The 17,787-nt window shown below is 42.1% G+C and overlaps 1 protein-coding gene across 47 annotated transcripts in view; it reads left to right on the plus strand.

Annotated features, from left to right (window-relative positions):
• Nucleotides 1–17,787, plus strand: part of PTPRF (protein tyrosine phosphatase receptor type F) — a 376,832-nt gene that overhangs the window by 81,866 nt on the left and 277,179 nt on the right. For 45 of the 47 annotated variants that reach the window (XM_086902277.1, XM_086902303.1, XM_086902267.1 and 42 more), the window contains exon 2: nucleotides 8,052–8,132. The gene's annotated coding sequence lies outside the window, so the exon portion shown is untranslated. Of the gene's footprint in view, nucleotides 1–8,051; nucleotides 8,192–17,787 lie in introns of all 47 variants that reach the window. The other 2 variants (XM_086902265.1, XM_086902278.1) reach the window with 1 other exon arrangement.

Raw genomic sequence — 17,787 nt, forward strand, 5'->3', positions numbered from 1 at the left:
ACAGGAATAACACAAGTAGCAAGAAAATGCACTTACCTTGCATCAGCTCCCTGAAGAGCTCCAGCCACTTGTTTTATCAGGCTCGTGTGTGTATTGGTCTGCAAGCCCAGCTGTGTCAGTACTGCTGAAATAGAGCAAAGTCTTTAATCTGGTACCTTTCTGAACAAAATGACGTAGCTGCTGCCCTTTGGTACTAGGAAGATCTGTGGGCTGAATATTGATGTGCACCTCTACCCAAGTGATGTGTATCCGTGATTGTTCCCGCTCCTTTGAATGCTGTCAGAAATGGAGGCGAGATGTACAGCTTTGCTTGGATAAAATAGTATCAGTTGTGTCAGTTGGATATATCTGAAAAAAATTAGCCCCCCTCCCTCCATCAGTATAGACAAGATAAGTCTTTGACTCTGCACAGGTTTTGCTGATCAATAAAGGAAGCACTGTAGGAATTACCTTGTTAAAGTAAACAAGTAGCAAGTAAAACATAGGCAGGGACCTTACAGGCATCTGAAGTAAAATTCCTGGTCAAATCTTGAGTTGCCCAGGTTGGGCCATGAATTTTCCCCTTTACCACAGGATCCTCAAAGAGGATAGAGCACATAAGCAATGTTCCTAAATTTTTACAAGTGGGAGTAGTGGCGTCATTTCTCCCCAGAAATCCTTGTAACTTATTCATCAAACTTAGTCATACCTGGCACTTGTAGGTAAGAGAGATTGTTCAGAATTCTCAAGAAATGTTTTGCCTTATATTGAGAGGTTTGTTTGCTTTGTGCCCAGAACTCTCAAATTTCCATGTCTGACCTGCTTCAAGAACTGACTGTCAAAATAACTGATGTTTTAAAAGACAGTACCAAGAAACCACATATTTTTCAGCCTCCTTTTTTTTCACCCCCAGAAGAAAGCTGTGGATGGTTAGGCAAAGACATGCATATATTTCAGTAGTCCAGCTTTGGCTAAAGAAAACCTGGGCTGTTGATGGTTTTTTGGATGGTGCCAAGGGCTTGTCTGCCTTCCATCTCAAAGGGATCTGCAACTAAAAAGGTCATCAGAACGCTGATACTCAGTGCATCTCTCTGGTTATCCTGGGTCTTAGTTAAGCCAAACATGAAATGTCAGCTCCTTCAGCTCTAGAAATACTCATGTGACTCACTATAGCAAAGGGCTTGGGCACATATTTGCCCAGTGGTGCCAGAAGAAAGGACATGTTTGTGCAGTAGTTTTGTATTCTTCCTAAATTCCTTAGTGTTTGTATTCTTCCTAAATTCCAAGGATGCTGTGTTGGATGGCCTAGAAACTCCAAGCCTGTTAGTTGGCATTCTTGCTGTAGTAGGCAGGAGCAGAGTTTGTTCTCAGCCACATGCCTAGGATTTCTTGAGTGCAGCCTTTTGAGCCCTTCTGAGGCACGTGGGACTCCTGTTTACAATCATGCCTTGGTTCTCCAAGGTCTAACTAGCCCTTCATGTGAGTCATGCATTTTGTTGTCTTTTGTGTTTTGTAGAGATTGAAGACTGAAGCAATTGCTGAGCTGAGAGCTCCCTTGTGACACAGAATTGCATTTTTCATAGACAGAAACTGGCACTTGAAATCATAAGGGTTAGATTTTGTTTTTATTTTAATTGTTCTGCCCAACTCTGTGTTACACTTTAGGGGAACCATGATATTCTTCAGATATCCACAGAGTTCTTGAATAAATTAATGTAGAATTTGGAAAACAAACTGACTTGGTTGTTTATTATCAAAGCAGAAGATGCCTCAGCACTAACTCTGTCTGCATAGCTAAGACCAGTGTAGCTCAGATGTGTTCAAATGCTTCTTCATCTTCTTAAATAAGTTTTCTCATTGATTTGCAGAATATCAGCTTTGTTCTTTATTATACAATATACTATTTCTGTGAACTAGATATTAACCAAAGGTAACATTAGACACAGAGCAAATAATTGTTTCCTGTCACACTGCATTAGTAACTGGGAAGAAAGTGTTTCCTAATTTGTATTTGTGCAGAACTAAATATAGCTCTAGTGAAGCTTAACTTCAGCTCCAGCCATTCAAGTCCCTAAGAAATTGAGTACCGTGTTTGTCAGTCATTGGAAAAATGACTTTGTGTGTGTGTGTGCTCCTTGCCCTCCCAGTTTTATAATCTTAGGGACTTGAATGTGAGGCTGTCCAAACTCTGAGAAAACCCTGACAGTCCTGGGTTATTGCTGTCTGCAGGAACTACATCAGAATTTTTTTTTTCTATTAGGAGCTTGAGGATATAAAGCCCTGACTGCATTCCCCATTCCATATTTAGCAAGGACAAGGTTAAATTGTCCTGAAGTTATGTTTTCCAGCAAAAACTGTTCTTACTTTTCATCTAAAATCTGGAATTTTTTAGCTGTTCTACTCTAGTTGTTCTGTGGATCTGATAGCCTGATGCACAAGATCTCAAAAGAAACACCATTCACAGAGTATTCAGATTGGGACGTACCAGTGACGACATGCTGGTAAGAAAAATCTGATGTTACAGGAAGGTATGTTGAATAGATTGTGTCTCCTCCCTTGGAATCTTACAAGCTTGTGTCTGTGCCTTGGTATTGAGTCTGGCAGCTGTGGGATAACAACCTTCGTGCTACATTTGCACTGAAAAGGCAGCACTGCTTCCTGAGATGATGGAAATGCCAAATGCTGCATTTCAGAGCTTGAGCCTTTCAGCTGGCATCTGTGAGGAGAATGCTCCAGGTTCATCTCTTCCAGTGAGGCAAAGTGTGAGCCCAGGCTCAAAATAGTTCCTTTTTTTTTTTTTTGTTTTAATTTGAATTCATCAAGATAAGCTCATCCTCCCTGTCTGTCTGCTGGATGCCGAGCGGGAGGAGTCTGTTTGAAAGGTCTGAGGGATCTTCCATCCAGGGTTTGTAGAGAACAAGACAGTATCATTCATCTGTGTTACTTCAGTCTTAAGTGTACTACTAACATGTGCATTTTGTCCGTGCTCTGCCCAGTTCTGTAAGTGTTCTGCCCAACTTTCCCATGGTATGGGTGATGCACGTAATTAGGAGGAGGTTGTTGGTGGGGAGGAAGAGGAATTGGCTGTCATATTGGCTGTCTGTCTGCACCTGTACCTCTTACTACAGAGAGATCCTTTGAAGAAGTGATCTAAAGAAATCCAGAGAAAATTGCCAAGGTTTGTAACAGCTTTCCTCCTGGCAGTCTGTGGTTTATTTATACTGTAGGATGTGACAGGCAATTCCTGGTGCCTCAGCTCTGTCTGAAGTGAGAGTGATCGCTGGAAACACGACTGATTGCATTTGCAGCTTTCTTCCCTCCATTGGGGAGAAGTTTTGAGTTTGAACTCTCCCCTCACTGAGATCTTTGAAGTTTGGATCTTTAAAGTCATTCTCCATGCCAAAGACCTGTACTAGTGCAGTTGTCATCCTTCCCATCTGAGGAGGACTGGACCAGCCTCCCTTCAGAGGCTGTTAAAGCTGCTCGTTTCATCCGCCAGAGAGGTCAGCAGAGAAAGACATAAGTAAGTAATTATTCCCTTCCTCTCCTCCCGGTAGCTGAGTGAGCTCTGGAAGTTGAAACATCATTAAATCTCTGAGCAGTGTGGACAGTCTGCAAGCCAGCTATGGAGCCCATGTCACATGGCAGAGGGAGGGCCGAGTAACAGGTGACATTTAGAAACTAATTAATATTTGTGACTAACAATGTGCTGTTAGTAAGAAAACAATTCTGTCCGCTTGTGAATATTTATGATGATGACTTTCAACACTGCTTGGATCATGCAATGCTTTTCCAGCTGCTGCACCTCCTCTTGTGTCACAGCATTTCACACCAGCATGAAAATATCCTCTGCTGTGTGGATCTGTCCCACAGGGTGGCAGCTGGCTGAGCTGTGCTGTGGAGTACACACTCCTAAAAGATTATTCAGTATTATATATATTCAGTATTATAGATATATCCAGTTCAGTATTAGTGGAATGCTAGATCCCAAGCATTTGAGATGTTCTTTGCTGGTGGAGTAAACCATACAAATTAGCTTGAGATTTCATCCCATTAAGAGCCAAACCATGCACAGAGGTAGTGCTATGTTTGAAGAGAAAGCAGGTGTTAAAGGTTGTTCTACCTCTTAATGTTGTGTGTGAGTGTTTTACAGTAGATCAAACTTGCCTAAATGTAATCTTCATAATGCTTTCATTTAAAAAGCTCCCTGTGGTTTGTATTTGTTGAACTGAAAGAGCAGAATCTACTTTGTAGCTTGGTGAGGAGGGGTGTTTCATTGAACATGTGTTCACACTGTCATTTGGGAAAGATAATAGGTTTTTAACCTCTGTCTGTGTTAGACTGATGTATTTATGGAGCTGTGCCTAGGCAGGTAACCTTGTGATGCAGGTTTTTCACAATTTGCCATTTTCTTGTGATAAGTTGTGGCTGTTCTTGGCCCCTTGCAGTGCTTGCAGCATCAGCCAGCATGGGAGCTCACCAAGAGATGAGGAATTTCTTGCCGTTGTTGATGCTGCATAGAAAGCTCATGGCTGCTGGTGTTTGTTCAGTAAACACTGTCTCCACAGATGGAAAACTCAGCCTTGAAGAGTTCCAGAAAATCTTCCCAGCTTGGCACGTGGAAATTGGCAAAACCCATGGAGGTTGTGCTCATGTTTTTAGCAGCAGACGTGTCCAGGTGCAGCTGGAGGTGCTGAGTTCTTGTTCAGGGTGCTGCAGGGGACGTGCAGCATGGCACTTACTCTTGGCAGCCTCCCCACTGCTCCTGATGGCCTCGAGTTTAACTTGTGGGAGGGGGGAAGCTGTGTGTACTGCAGTGTGCTAAAATTCTGTTGGTATGGTCTCTCTTTCGTCACTCGAGGCCTCCAGCAGCCCAAATTAGCAGATGGAGACTGCAGCTTGCTGCACGGAGGAGGTTATCTCCAGTGAACTGCCATCACCACTTTCGTCACTGCTGATTAATTTTTTTTGTTAATGTTTAATCCTCAACAGCAAATACCTAATGTTTATATGCCCTTTCCCTGGATAAGCAGAACATCTCCTTTATACAGTCAGTTAAGACATCCAAAACTGAATCAGTGTAAAATTTTAAATATAACTGTCAGATGAACAGACGCAAAGAAATTCAGAACAGAAGTGATCACTTTGGTGTGCACAGGTCCTCTTGTGGTAGGGATTTCCAGGAATCTTCAATTGCTTATTAAACAGTGCTTAATATGACTGAGAATATTTTCTAACCTCATCTTAATGTTTTCAATGTAGAAGAGGTGGTTTGGAGTTCTTTTGGTGGTTTGTTTTTGGGTTTTCTGTTGGTTTTTGTTGTTGGGGTGGGTTTTTTTTGTGTGTATTTGTTTTTATTTTTTTTAGTGATATGTTTCCTCTTCCTTTTGTAGCAGTAGTGTCACTGTGGTGTAGCTGAGAATAGTTGACTTGAACTGCCCCTGTTACACAAATGCAAAAAGCCACTTAAGGTTTTGGGAAAAAGAAGTTTCTAGTGAAATACAGGAGTGTGTTCCATGAATGACTGCAACTGTGCATTAGAATTATAGCAAATTCTATAGGGTTTCCAAGGAATAGGTTTGAAAGAATGCATAAAAAGCAGTATAACAATTAGCAGCAGAGACTGATATATTTAAATGAAGTCATTAATTTAAAGTGTTGGCTTAGAGAAATTTCAAGCATTTTTATGCCTTTAATAAAGGGTTGCTTTTTAAGTAGCTTAAGTATCCTTCTCTGTATGCAGTGTATCCTGGGAATTAACAAACCACTTACTGCTGGATAAATTCCACTTGATGCAACTGCCATTCCTGAAGCAAAGACTGATGAAGAGAGTGGAAAGAGCCAGTACTGAAATGGTCATCCTGTTAGTCTGGGGGAAGGGAGAAAACAAATCTCTATAATCTCTGTTCTGTTTATTTAGTATACCGATCTGCGCCATGGGGCTCAAGGTGGATGTGTGTATGCCTAAAAGAGGGCCTTCTTCAAATTTCAGGGAGCTTGGCAGGAGGTGCCAGGGTGCTTGTCTAAAATTCTCTATTGAGGGATGGAGACCTACAGTGTGGGACAGCTGAAGGTGGAAGTTGGTGATCTGATATTAAGAGACAGGTGCTGGGGTATAAAATCAGGACCCTCTGTGAAAGGGGGAAAAGCTTAAGACATGTTCTAGACAATGGAGCTTGCAGGGATAGAAGAAAGGAGGACTGTGTGGTCAGAGTTACGGAAAACGTACTGAGGAGCATTGTGCATAGATATTGGCAGGGTAAGACCTCCAGGTTTAGAACAGGAGCACGCTCAGAATAATTACAGCGAAGGCTGCCAGTGTGTGCCAGAAGTAAATATAGTAGCGTAAGCACTGCTACAGAGTCATTGAAGTCAATGCTGCATAACATAAATTGCATAATATATTTGTTTGTGAAGGTTATTAGAGCGCAGTTTTAAATGGATCCAAGTCCTTGGAAAGGTGAGTGTATTCGGTTCCCCGGGCAGAGGTTTCCAGTACATCCCAGTTTGATCTGGGGGCAGACTGCCAGCACGAGGGGGGAGGTTGCTGTTCCCCTCCTGCCAGCTCCAGTGCTTGTCCGAGCAGCTCCTGAGCTGGTTCCACACAAAGTGCCAGGAGGAAAGGAACTGCCGTCTCCCCTCAGAAATGGATAAAACTGGGGGGATTTTTGTTGTCCTGGTCAGCTGAGTTGGTGAGGGGATCTCCAAGGGATGTGTGCATGAAGGGGTAGGTGGAGGCATCTCTGAGCACAGGGGGCACTGGCAGCCAGGCTGTTCAAGCCTCATGTCCCACCTCAGAACTGGAGCAAACCCTCTCCCACCAGGGATATGATGGTCAGTACATGATGCGGCAACTGTCAGACATCCAAATTTCAGGGCACTGTCACACTCTCCATAAGAGGACTGAAACTGTTTACAAAATGTGTGCTTTGTAGATGATAAAGACTAAATAATGTATTCTGTGCATTTGCATAATTTTGAATCACTTATCCTTCTGAGGGCTGTAGTCATTTGGCTCATGTTAAAGTATGCTTAGTGGTGTAGTTGAAGCCATCAGCTGTGGATTGAGTTGACACTGAAGATAGAAGGTATGTTTTTAGGGAGACCATGCACATTCCCTGTGATGTCCCTGGCACCCCAGAGCAGTGCCCTGAGGGCTCAGAGGTCAGACAGGTAGGAGACACGGTCAGTGCTGTGAAAGGTCAGGGAGTCTTTCAGAAAGAGCTTGACAGCCAGAGCAGTCGAAGTGGGATGTATCTCCATGGTGATGGCTTGCTGGGTCATAACCTTAGAAGGCATTTGGAGAGAAGCTTCTGCTCTGCACTGCGTGGGATGGATGGGGTTACCAGCTGAAAATGCTGGAGAAACACATCTTGGGGCAGTTGCAAGGTGACAGCAAGTCACAAGGATGGGATTGGGCAGATGTGGGGTGATACAGGAGACAGGTAGTAGCAAAGATGGGGAGTCACCGGTGAGCAAACTCCAAGAACTTGCTTGATTTGGGTGGGCAAATGGGCCCTGACAGGGAGGTTGTATAGTTCATTTTTTATTGTCAGGGAAATAAACTTCAGGGAGAGGGAAAAGCTGTTTAAGCTGCTGGATCAATGTTGGCATGAAAACAAATGGATAAAAGCTGTTCAGGAATAAGTGTTAGGCTGAAAGTTTTTTAACTACTGGAGGAACTCAGCTCTGTAGTTAGAATTGGATGTGTAGGCTGAGGAAGAGCATTGTCAGTATGTGGGGCTCTGTTGCTGTCATTTGGGCTCTTGGATGTGATACCTGTCGTGGAGGGCTAAGCTAATGATCTGTAAACATCTTTCCTGCTTGCATCTGGTGGTGGATTATCATGATGGTGTCATGTGCAAGGAGAAAAGGGAAAATTGTTCCTTGCTGTCATGATTTTAGGTGTGCTGTATGGGAATATGTGCTGAAGTGAACTGCTTCTTCCTCAGGGTGGAGAATTCATGTCATTAAGCAACATTTTAATCTTTGCTGTATCTTTAATCTGTGAATGTCTTTGCTGTTTTGGTCACTTACGACACATATTCTTATGTTGTTTGTTTTTCCCCTAGGTATTTTTATGGCCTCTGTCACAGTGGTGTCTCAGTGTCTTCCAGGCATTTATGGATTTATTCTGAGAACGTTCCTGTGAGGTAAGGAAATATTATCACTTGGTTTTACAGACTGGGATCTGAGGCAGAGGGAGACAAAGGTTGCAGGAGTCTTGTAACATAGCCAGCAGTCAAACACTGATTGCCAACAAGTTCATTATTGCCCTAATCCCATACCCAGCTACCTATCTCTGGCTTTTTTTCTTTCTTCCTCTTTTTACTTCTTTGTTTGTTTTTTCTTTTCCCTTCTCTGGTCTGAGTTTTAGTGACAGTAATCTCCAAGGAGCTGGGAGGACCTGTGGAAAATATGATTAGGGATACTGGTGTCCTTTTTTTAACATTGTTACTTATGAGTTGAGATTCCTTTCTAAAAATATCAGGAGATCTGTTTATGTCAAATTATTAGCATGTTTAGACTTCCACAGATAAGCTGCCCTGCCTTTTTGAGTCAGTAACTCCTTTATCCTACCTGTCTAGGCTTGTGGCTGGTGAATTCTTACCCTGCCTAAGCTAATGCCTTCTCAATCACCTAAAGCAATGCCAAGAATTTCATCATCCATGCAAAGATCTGATTCATGTCAAGACAGGTGTAAAGTTTCTCAAGCACACTTATGTATAATTACTGTTTAACTTTATTTTTCAAAGATCTTTCCAAGCCAGCTAAAATGTGCAGCTTTGAGCTCCCAGATTCTGCCAGAAATTGGATTTCAGTACCTGATTAGTGATGCTGATCCCTTTCAAATGTATTGCAAAGTTTCTGTCATGTGTGTGCACTGAATTACAATTTCCATCATAAAATCAAATATAAAGAATAACAGCTTGAAAAATGTCTTTTTTTTTTTTTCCCCTTTTAAGTAAGGAATTTTTAAATTAAGTCTCCCTTGAGCCCTTTTTTCCTCTTCAAGATGGTATTTAAGGTATGGCTTTTACTACTTAAAGAATTTTCTTAGAGTTCTAGCAGTGTTGTAAGTTAGGAATACACCAGCAGGCTCTGAAAAATATTTTTATTGTATGTAAAAGCATAAAAAATATTAAAAATATAACATTGCAAAAAATATTTAATGTAATCTTTCTAATTTCACAATCTGTAAATTACATGTACTAGATCACATTTATGCTCTTTATTAGTGTGTATTACGTGTCCTTGTGTCCCCAAGAATAAGGCCCTAATGACTCATGAACTGTCTCAGAGTGTACTAAATAAGATTAAAGAGCTGGCCAGTGACCTTAACAGTCAATTAGGCTATATGTTACTCAGCCCAGTATTTGTTGAGTGTAGAAGAGTACCAGAAATTCATTAGCTAAGATGCTGATGCCTGAATCAAGCAAGATTTCTCTAACTTGAGAACTGGTGTTGCTGCTTAAGCAGAGCTAGAAGCACACATGGTAGGTGTGTGTGTGTGTGTGTGTGTGTGTGTGTGTGTGTGTGTTTGAAAGTACTGCTGATGTGGTCCTGGGGTGGGGAAAAGCTGCTCCAGGGCTTCTGGGCTCAGACCTTGTGGAGGAGATCCTGCCGGCACCTGGTGTGGGTTGGGCAGTGGCAGGTGCAGCTGGAGGTGGTGCTCAGGGTTTGGGATGTACTGCCTGAGAGGTTATGAGGAGACAACATAATGGGAGGGCTGCTTTCAGAAACGTTGTTTCACAGCAGCAGCAGGGCAGGATGTGTTGGTGTGCTGTATGGCATGCTTGGTTTTCCCCAGAGGTGAGCCCGGGTTGGCGTGATTGCACTTGGGTGCAGGCAGGAGGGTGAGCAGGAAGGCTCCAGGCTGCTGTGCCCACTGAAGAGCAGAGTTTGAATACTGGATCCCCTGCTCCCTTAGCTCAGGAGACAGGACACGAGCAGGTGCTGAGGATGCAGAGGTACAGACAGGTCAGATTCCCTGCTGGCCACCAGCTTCCTTGCAGGCTCACCTGTCCCATGGAGCTGTCAGCATGAAGGCAGGCTGGCAGTGGGCAGCAGGGCTGAGTACATCCCGGTGACAGGCAGACTTGGCGAGCTACAAACCTCGACAGTATCTGAATTATGGTAGCATCTGTCATGCTAAGTTCACATTTCTTAACTAATCATCTGCATTTTGTTTTGTATTGTGTCTGGAAGCATCCTAGAGCAGTCTTGGTTTGGAGATGGAGAGTACCTGGGAGGGCACTATGTGGTGACAGAACTGAACCAGGAGAAGTGACATTACACGGGAGCTGAGGCAGCAGCTTGGTCATGCAGCTCCTCAGCAAAACAGCTGTCCTTGAGGGCTTCTTAGTTTTATAGCTCTTATTTTCTGGTATGTGCAGTTATGAATGCTTTCAGCTGACCCTGGGAAAGTATTCTGTCATTCTTAAAGTAAACTCAGGTTTCAGGAGAGAAAAGATGACGGACTCAGTCAATAAAATATGTGGCTGAAAGTACAGTTTGAGTGGCAAGCAGTAATATCTTTTAAAGTAAATCAACTTTCTGGAACATAAATTGGGTAGAATCACCCTGTTCTAGGTCATGGTTTATCTGTAGGGTTTTCTTTTAAAATAATTTCCTTAATAATTATTTTTGGGGAGGGGATAGGGGAGCCTAGGAACAAAGTGGATGAATGGGAGAAAAAAAGAAAAGGAAGCCTTTTCAATCACATCAGGATGAATCTAAAGCATCAAGGAATGATGTTACAGGAGAACCCCTGAAGATAAACTGTAACCTAGATTAGCGGAATACAGATTAAGTTTTCAGGAGTTTTGAGACAACACTGTGTCCTGGAGCAGTCTTTTGTCATTCATTTAAACAAAAATTGTTGTATGATTGCATTTTTAGGGATATACAAAAATACCTATCCATTTGAATGTTACAGTCATGAAGTTGAGAAATTTATCAAAGTGAATACTGCTTGAAAAGATTAAAAGAAAAACAAAGTAAAGATTTTTCATTAGAACTGGCTATTGCTAGGGAAATACTATACATATATGTGATCATGGTTTGGGGGATTTTATACAAGCAGCATTGCCATTGAAACTGTAGTTGAAACTGAGACTTTTACACAGTTAGGTTTTTTCATTCTGACTTTAAAGTGTAAAACTGTTGTCATTGGGTCACATTGTCCTCTTACAATACTTTGAACATTTTTATTCCTTAGTTTATTTACATTTTGGAAAATGTATTACGATACCATATTCTAATTGAAGGGTTGTTTTCTGTAATAGAGGTTACATATTTCCAAAAAATGTTGGCACAATACTTCTGTGAGTCAAAGTGATTTAATTGTGTGTTAATGCCATATTGGCTGGAACATACTTATAATTATGTTACCCCTTTTCACTGTAATCCAGCAAACAGAGTTTTCTGGCTGTACTTAAATGACAGGCTCAAAAGGGCATTGGCAGAATTTGTTGGCATAGTTCAGCCTTATTTATATATGACTATATATTTTTTGGACCTAAGAGTCTTTGCAAGTCCTTTTATCTCACAAATAAGTCATTTCTTTAATATACTGGAAGCCAAAGGCTACTACTGCCCATTTACCTGGCTTGACATGGTGAGTGTTGGAGAATACATGTGGAGATGGAAGGGTGGGGTTTAAAGCTCCAGATTTGCACTTGTAAAATTCCCTTCCGCTTTGAAGGTGTTTGCTTTAGCTGTCTACAGGGATACATATTTTCAGAAGTTTATTTATGAAAAAGAGGCTCAGGAGATGCTGGAGATGTTACAAGATTTAAACATATTTGCAAAATTGAACATGAGCTTTAGCCCCCTGGTCTTTTTCATTTCCTTTTGTATTTTATGATGAGTATATTGGTAGGTGGCTTTTGTGTTGTCACTTCACCTGTTTAATTTAAATTTAGTTATCTGAGGGTTGTGCAATAAAAGTAGAATCTCCATAACTGGCAACATAACCTTGTCATCTTGCAGAGTCAGCACTTGCTCATGCTCTGGCGCAACGGCTTTGAATAGCTGCCACCCCATGTGTGTGTTTCCTAAACCCGAGACAAGTGCTGAACTCATTAAAAATACATGTTATATAAGTTAATGTGCATAAGGAGTTTTGGTGCTGAGATCTCCTTTGAGGCTACATTTAACTCTAATTAACTTGGTTTCGTTCTCTCTACTATCAGCACAGGCTTGGCTGAAACCAGGCAGTATTGGTTAAACTGTGGGTTTGAAGCAGAGCCCAGCGGGGTGATGGATTAAAACGCACGGAGTTGTGGCTCTGCTGGGCTTCCTGGTGCCTGTGCCAGCTCCCGGGGCTGTGCTGGGCATGAGCACCAGCTGTGCCATTCCTGGGGCACAGAGCCACGGCAAGCGGATCCGCATCCCATCGTACTCTCGGGCAAAACTCGGGATTTCTAAAGAGGCCTGAAATAATGAGGTTTGTTGAGCTGTGACTGAACAATTGCATGACACCAAACTCCTCTGACTAAAATAGAGTCTGAATTTTTCCACTAGTGGAATAAGGAGCAGCAGCAGAGACTTAGCAGTATTTTACTGTTCTGACTGTTCTCTCTATTCATACCTTGTTTTTATTCATCATTAACTCGAGGATGAGATCCAGGGATTCTGCTAATTATGATCCGTTTTTCAGGGGAGGCAGGCAGCAAGACAGGGATTACTGATGGTGGCATTTGCAGTAGGGCCAAGTACTAGCAGTATATGGATTGGAAATATGGGGTGGGTTTTCTGTCCTGACAGTGTTGGAAATCAAGCTTTATATTATGTCCAGTAAAGTAGGTTTCACTGAAAGCTGATTATAGTATTTTGTGGGAGAAGGTTTTCAGTGTATCACTCTGGAAGAAAATACTCACAGATTCATATTCAAGGGTAGGCTGCTGTATTTTGTGTAACTGGAAGAATGCATGGATTTATTGCATTTTCATCACAGCTAGCAAAAGAATATGATTTTCCCCCTTCTTTTGACTAGTACTAGGGCTTAAGTCTTGCAAAAGGATTTTCTAGGTAGAAATACTGGGTAAAATGATTTAAACACCAAGTGGGGTGGGAACCTCCACCCAGCAGCTTTTGAGTGTTCATCATTTCTTGAAAATTGGACCTTGTAAAAAACTTCAAGTTGGGTACACTAGAAATAGAGACATTCAAATCATTAACTGCTTTTAAAAGTGACAGCCAGAATCTCCATTAACATTGCATCTTCTGCCTGGGGGATCACAGAACAGAGCCTTGACGTGTCTTTGAGGATGGAAATGATGCAGTTTAGGAAGTTACTGTGCTTCAGCTGAAACGTGGTAACAGCACACAACCATGTCTAGTTCATTTTGCTGAAAAACAAAATAGAAATCACAGAGGATGATCTAAAGCTGTCTGTTTTGCTTTGCATAGAAGCAGACTAGCAGTGATTCTGCAGTGTCTTGCTACATCTCAGCCATGAGGATGATAATTTCCAGCTGATGAAAGGTAAATTTTGGCTAGAACAGGTGGATGCATTAAAATCGTATGTGCTTCAGGATACCTGTCAGTGTTCATGGAGGAGTGGGACTTGCTGGTTTGGACCAGTGGTCAGTCTAATTCAATACCCCTGGCAGTGATCAGTGCTGAGTAACTTCAGCAATCAGCAGGAAATTGTGCATTTGATTATCAGATGTTTTATCTACTGGGGAAGTGTTGGATTATTTTTCTTTTTTTTTAACTTATAAAACTAAACCAGGTTGATTTAGTAATTGAAAAAGAGTCCCTTGTAAAATGCAGTCAGAATTTCTCTTTAAGTCTTCCTGCACAGGCAGGGAGTTTATTGACATTTCTTAGTGTTTTCCCTTCAACATTCTAGGTTAAGGATTGGTCTAAAACATTTGAAGTCTTCAGTCTAGCTCAGACCAATCTTTGTAAATGTTCTTCTGTATCTCTAGAAGGCCATAGTCATAGTACATGCATGATGTGGAGTTGGTTTCTTGCTAACGTTACTGCTGGGGGGAAAAAAAAAGATGTAATGTAGCTATTGAGCTATTGTATTGCTTGAGTGTGTCTTCACATTAATTCAAATTAATTTAAACAAGGTGATAGGAGTAAAGTGCAGAGTAGAAAAAGGATAGATCAGAAAAAGGAGATAAGATAGGTGTATTCAAATAGGCAGAGCCTGATGAAATTTGCCCTAGGGTACATCAGCAACTAGCCAAGCAACCTTTGAACCATTTACAATTATCTTTTAGAAATTGGGAAGGCCAGGAGAGATCCTGAAGGACTGAAAAGGGCAATGGTATTACCTCAGTTTGAAAAAGGGAGATCCAGGGAATTACAGACTTACTAGTTAGTCTAGCTGCAGTGCTTAGAGAATTGGAATAAAAATTTCAATCAGTTTCTAGGAATCTGGAGGATAAGAAAATAAGGACTTGGGATAGCAGTACCTGTGATGTTACCTTGTAACTTCAGTAATTTCTGATAAAGCCTCGTGACATTTCTGTGGAATAAGGAAATATATGTATTTAATAATATGGTAAACAAAGAATTGTTTAAGGACCATGTTTGAAGTGTAGTTACCCATAATTTACTGTGAAAATCAGGGGAAGAAGGGAGATGGCATGAGGAATTGTGTGAATACACCCATGTTTGTCTTGGGCTGAGCTTTATTTGCTGTTCTCTTTACTGGTGTGGACAAGGGAATACTAACTAAATCTGTAAGTAAGTCCAGACTGAGAGGTGCTCAAGCACTACGAAGCATAGTTCAGAGTTAAATGGCTATGGTAGATTGAAAAGGCATGTGGAAATCTGCAGCTTACAACTTAATGAGTTGAAATGAGGAAATACAAAGCGGTGAGGACGTGGCAGGGCTGCAGAGCACAGGAAAGCTGCTTTGGGACAGGCGCTGGATCACCACCTGTGCCCAAGCTGACACTTTCAGAGAGGACTTGCTGCATCTGGAGTGCCCAGTTCTGTAATTGAAGGTAATGGTGCTGCTGTCAGTGCTGCTGAGGCTCCAGACATGGTGCTGTGGCCAGGATGGTGCAGCAGGGAACATGGGCTGGCTGTAGGTTGGGGGCTAGGATGGGAAGTGGGTATTGCTGGAGCTGGGTCTGACCAGCCTGTGGATGGAGAGACCAAGTGGTCAGTTGCCATCTCAGCCAAGGGATGGACAAGAGGTGGTCCTAGTTTATGGGGAAGCTTGAATCCCACTGGTGGTCACAAGTCCAGCTAGGTGCCAGAACCAGATGAATCAGGCAGAAGACTGTGGGTGGCTGGGACTGGAGCAGGAGACACGTGAGTGGGGTCCAGGGGAGCAGTGCTTACCAAGCTGTGGGGGAGGGAGGGTCTGAGCATGGTCACCCACTCTGGGTAGGTGGGTGGGGTGATGGCAGTGTCCAGGTTTTCCATGGGGAGCGTGGGGAAAGGATAAGAGGGAAAGTGCACGGAGTGCAGCAAGGAAAGTTCCTATAGCTCAGCTTCAGAGTGAAGAGCACTGAGCAAGAGTCCAGAGAGCTTGCAGTGCTCCCATTTTAGATGCCATTCAGAAATCAACTGGGCAAGGCTCTGGACAGCATGGTCTGACTTCAGAGTTACTCCTGCTTTGTGCATGGATTTGGACATGCTGAGGTGCTTTCCCATCTGCTTTATTCAGAGTTTTAATAAGCTACTTCCTTCCTCATCTTTAGAGGATGAAATTTTTGAATTATGTGTGTCTCAGGTGAGTGGCAGTGCTTCTCCTGGTAATCAGTGGTTCAGAAGGGCCAGATACTACTGGGATTGCTTCCCTTAGTCTCCCTTAATAAAATAAAAATGTTTGTTTTCTCAGTCAGGTGTCAAGAGGAAACAGTGTAATCAAATGTTTAAATTTCTTCTATGCTTCAGGATTTTGTTTGTTAGAAGCACCAGTGTATTTCCTAGGACACAGGTGTTTATATTTTTAGCCTTTAAGAAACATTTGTGCCAAGCACATGGATTGGATTGGGTGCTTGAAGGAAATTGTTGCCTTGTAATATAATAAACATATATCTAATCAGAGAAGCTGATTATTTCCCATCACAATAAATAGAAAACATGTGATCAGTGACATCGGCATCTATTTTTTTCTTAGTGTTTTTGCAAAGTGTTTTTTCAAAAGTAATAGCTATGAGCTTGTAATAGTGATATGTAATCTCTAACATGCAGTGGTTAAATATTAATATACATTGTGTTTAAAGATCAAGAATGTTTTTTTAGGTAATGAAACATCAACTCTCAAGCTCCATCGAATTTTGTAAGGTGACCTGTAGAAAGGGAGTGTGTTGTCATCAGAGTGGTCATCTGTTGCAAGAACCTTAGCAAGAATTCCATGCAATTATTAGAATATTGAGAAATTGACCCTTAAGATTTCTGTCAAGGTCTGATTTAATCAGTTAAAAACATAGCCAGGATGCTTGACAGGGATCACATAAAAAATTCCCAAAGGCTCACGGTCTGTCTAGCTCATCTGTCCCATTTCCTTAATCATTTTGATGGGGATTTTGGTTTTATTTTGTTGTTGAAGCCATGCTGTAAAGCTGACGAGGCTTCAGAGCTGTGGTGGTGCAGGGTTTATTTTCTGTGATACTGTGACAGTCTGCAGGAGCACTTAGGTTACAGAGCTGCCCCATTTTCCCTATTGGGACAGTCTCTCCTGGCACTTGCACAGTGGCACGGAGACTTTAGGCCATATGTGTAATCTCAGTTAATTGTGTTAGATATTTGCTCTCCTTGTTTAATGTTTGTCAAAGTCTTGTAAATGAAGTTGTTACAGTGTGAAATTTTATGGTGTCCGAGTTGGAAATGATCCCGCTTATCTTGTTGACTTCCTTCCAAGCTATTTCTTGCGGTGGTTCCGCTTTGTAGGCCAGCATGCAGCAGTGGTGAGCGGGTCTTCCTCCTGAGTTTTGCTTGATAGTCATTAAGTCCAGATGGCAAATATGATTTTACGTGCTTGTAAAAGGTGTTTTGTTCAAAAGGAGTTGTGTATCACATGCAATGGGATTGAGGTTTTTTTAAAATTTCACTTTATCTGTGTATCTCAGGAGCACCGATTATTGGTGTTGCCAGGGTGGAGACCCTGACTGATGAGGCACACAATGAGGGAGGGCTGATACAATGTACACTACAGATACTATGACAAAAACGTCATATCTTTTATTGGATAGCAGTGACTGATAGGCTGTAGACATTCCTGACACTGCCTGACAGAAAGGGTTATTTTATCTGAAAACAGTGCAGTTACAGATGAGAGACCTCCTGAAAAACATCACTCACTTTTACTAGCAACATCCATCACTTCCTAATTATGGGTGCTTTCAGGTGAAGAAACAAGGTCTTTCCATTGCTCCTGCAGAGCTTTTCTTGTCCTTCCAGCAGCAGCATAGGGTTAAAGTTGGCCTTTTATCCAGGGGCAGAGGGACCTGTGGATTAAATTAATGTATATTGATGTCTGTATGTGTTAGATGGGTATCCCACTGTTAAAGGAATGGCAGTGGCCAGTAACTGTGGAGAATGAATAATTCTTTGTAGTTTAACCCACCTACTTTGAAGCACAGATCTGTTAAACTTACTGTTTGGAAGTCAGGGCTTTTCACTGTCTTCCAAAAGCTGAATCAGATCAGAGTAAGTCATTTCTAGTGATGAGAAAAACCCCTGATCCCTGCTCAGAAACAGGAGAGAGTCTCTGAATCTCAGTTATTCTAACATGCTAATTTTGGTGGCAAAAGCAAGGCTTCCCTTAATGGTCCAGGAGCTCTCACCCCTCTGGATGTCCCTGGAGCTGCCCTGGCTGTCACACCT

Source organism: Cyanistes caeruleus, chromosome 9 (genome assembly GCF_971803275.1).
Source record: "Cyanistes caeruleus chromosome 9, bCyaCae1.hap1.1, whole genome shotgun sequence".
Taxonomy (NCBI): Eukaryota; Metazoa; Chordata; class Aves; order Passeriformes; family Paridae; genus Cyanistes; species Cyanistes caeruleus.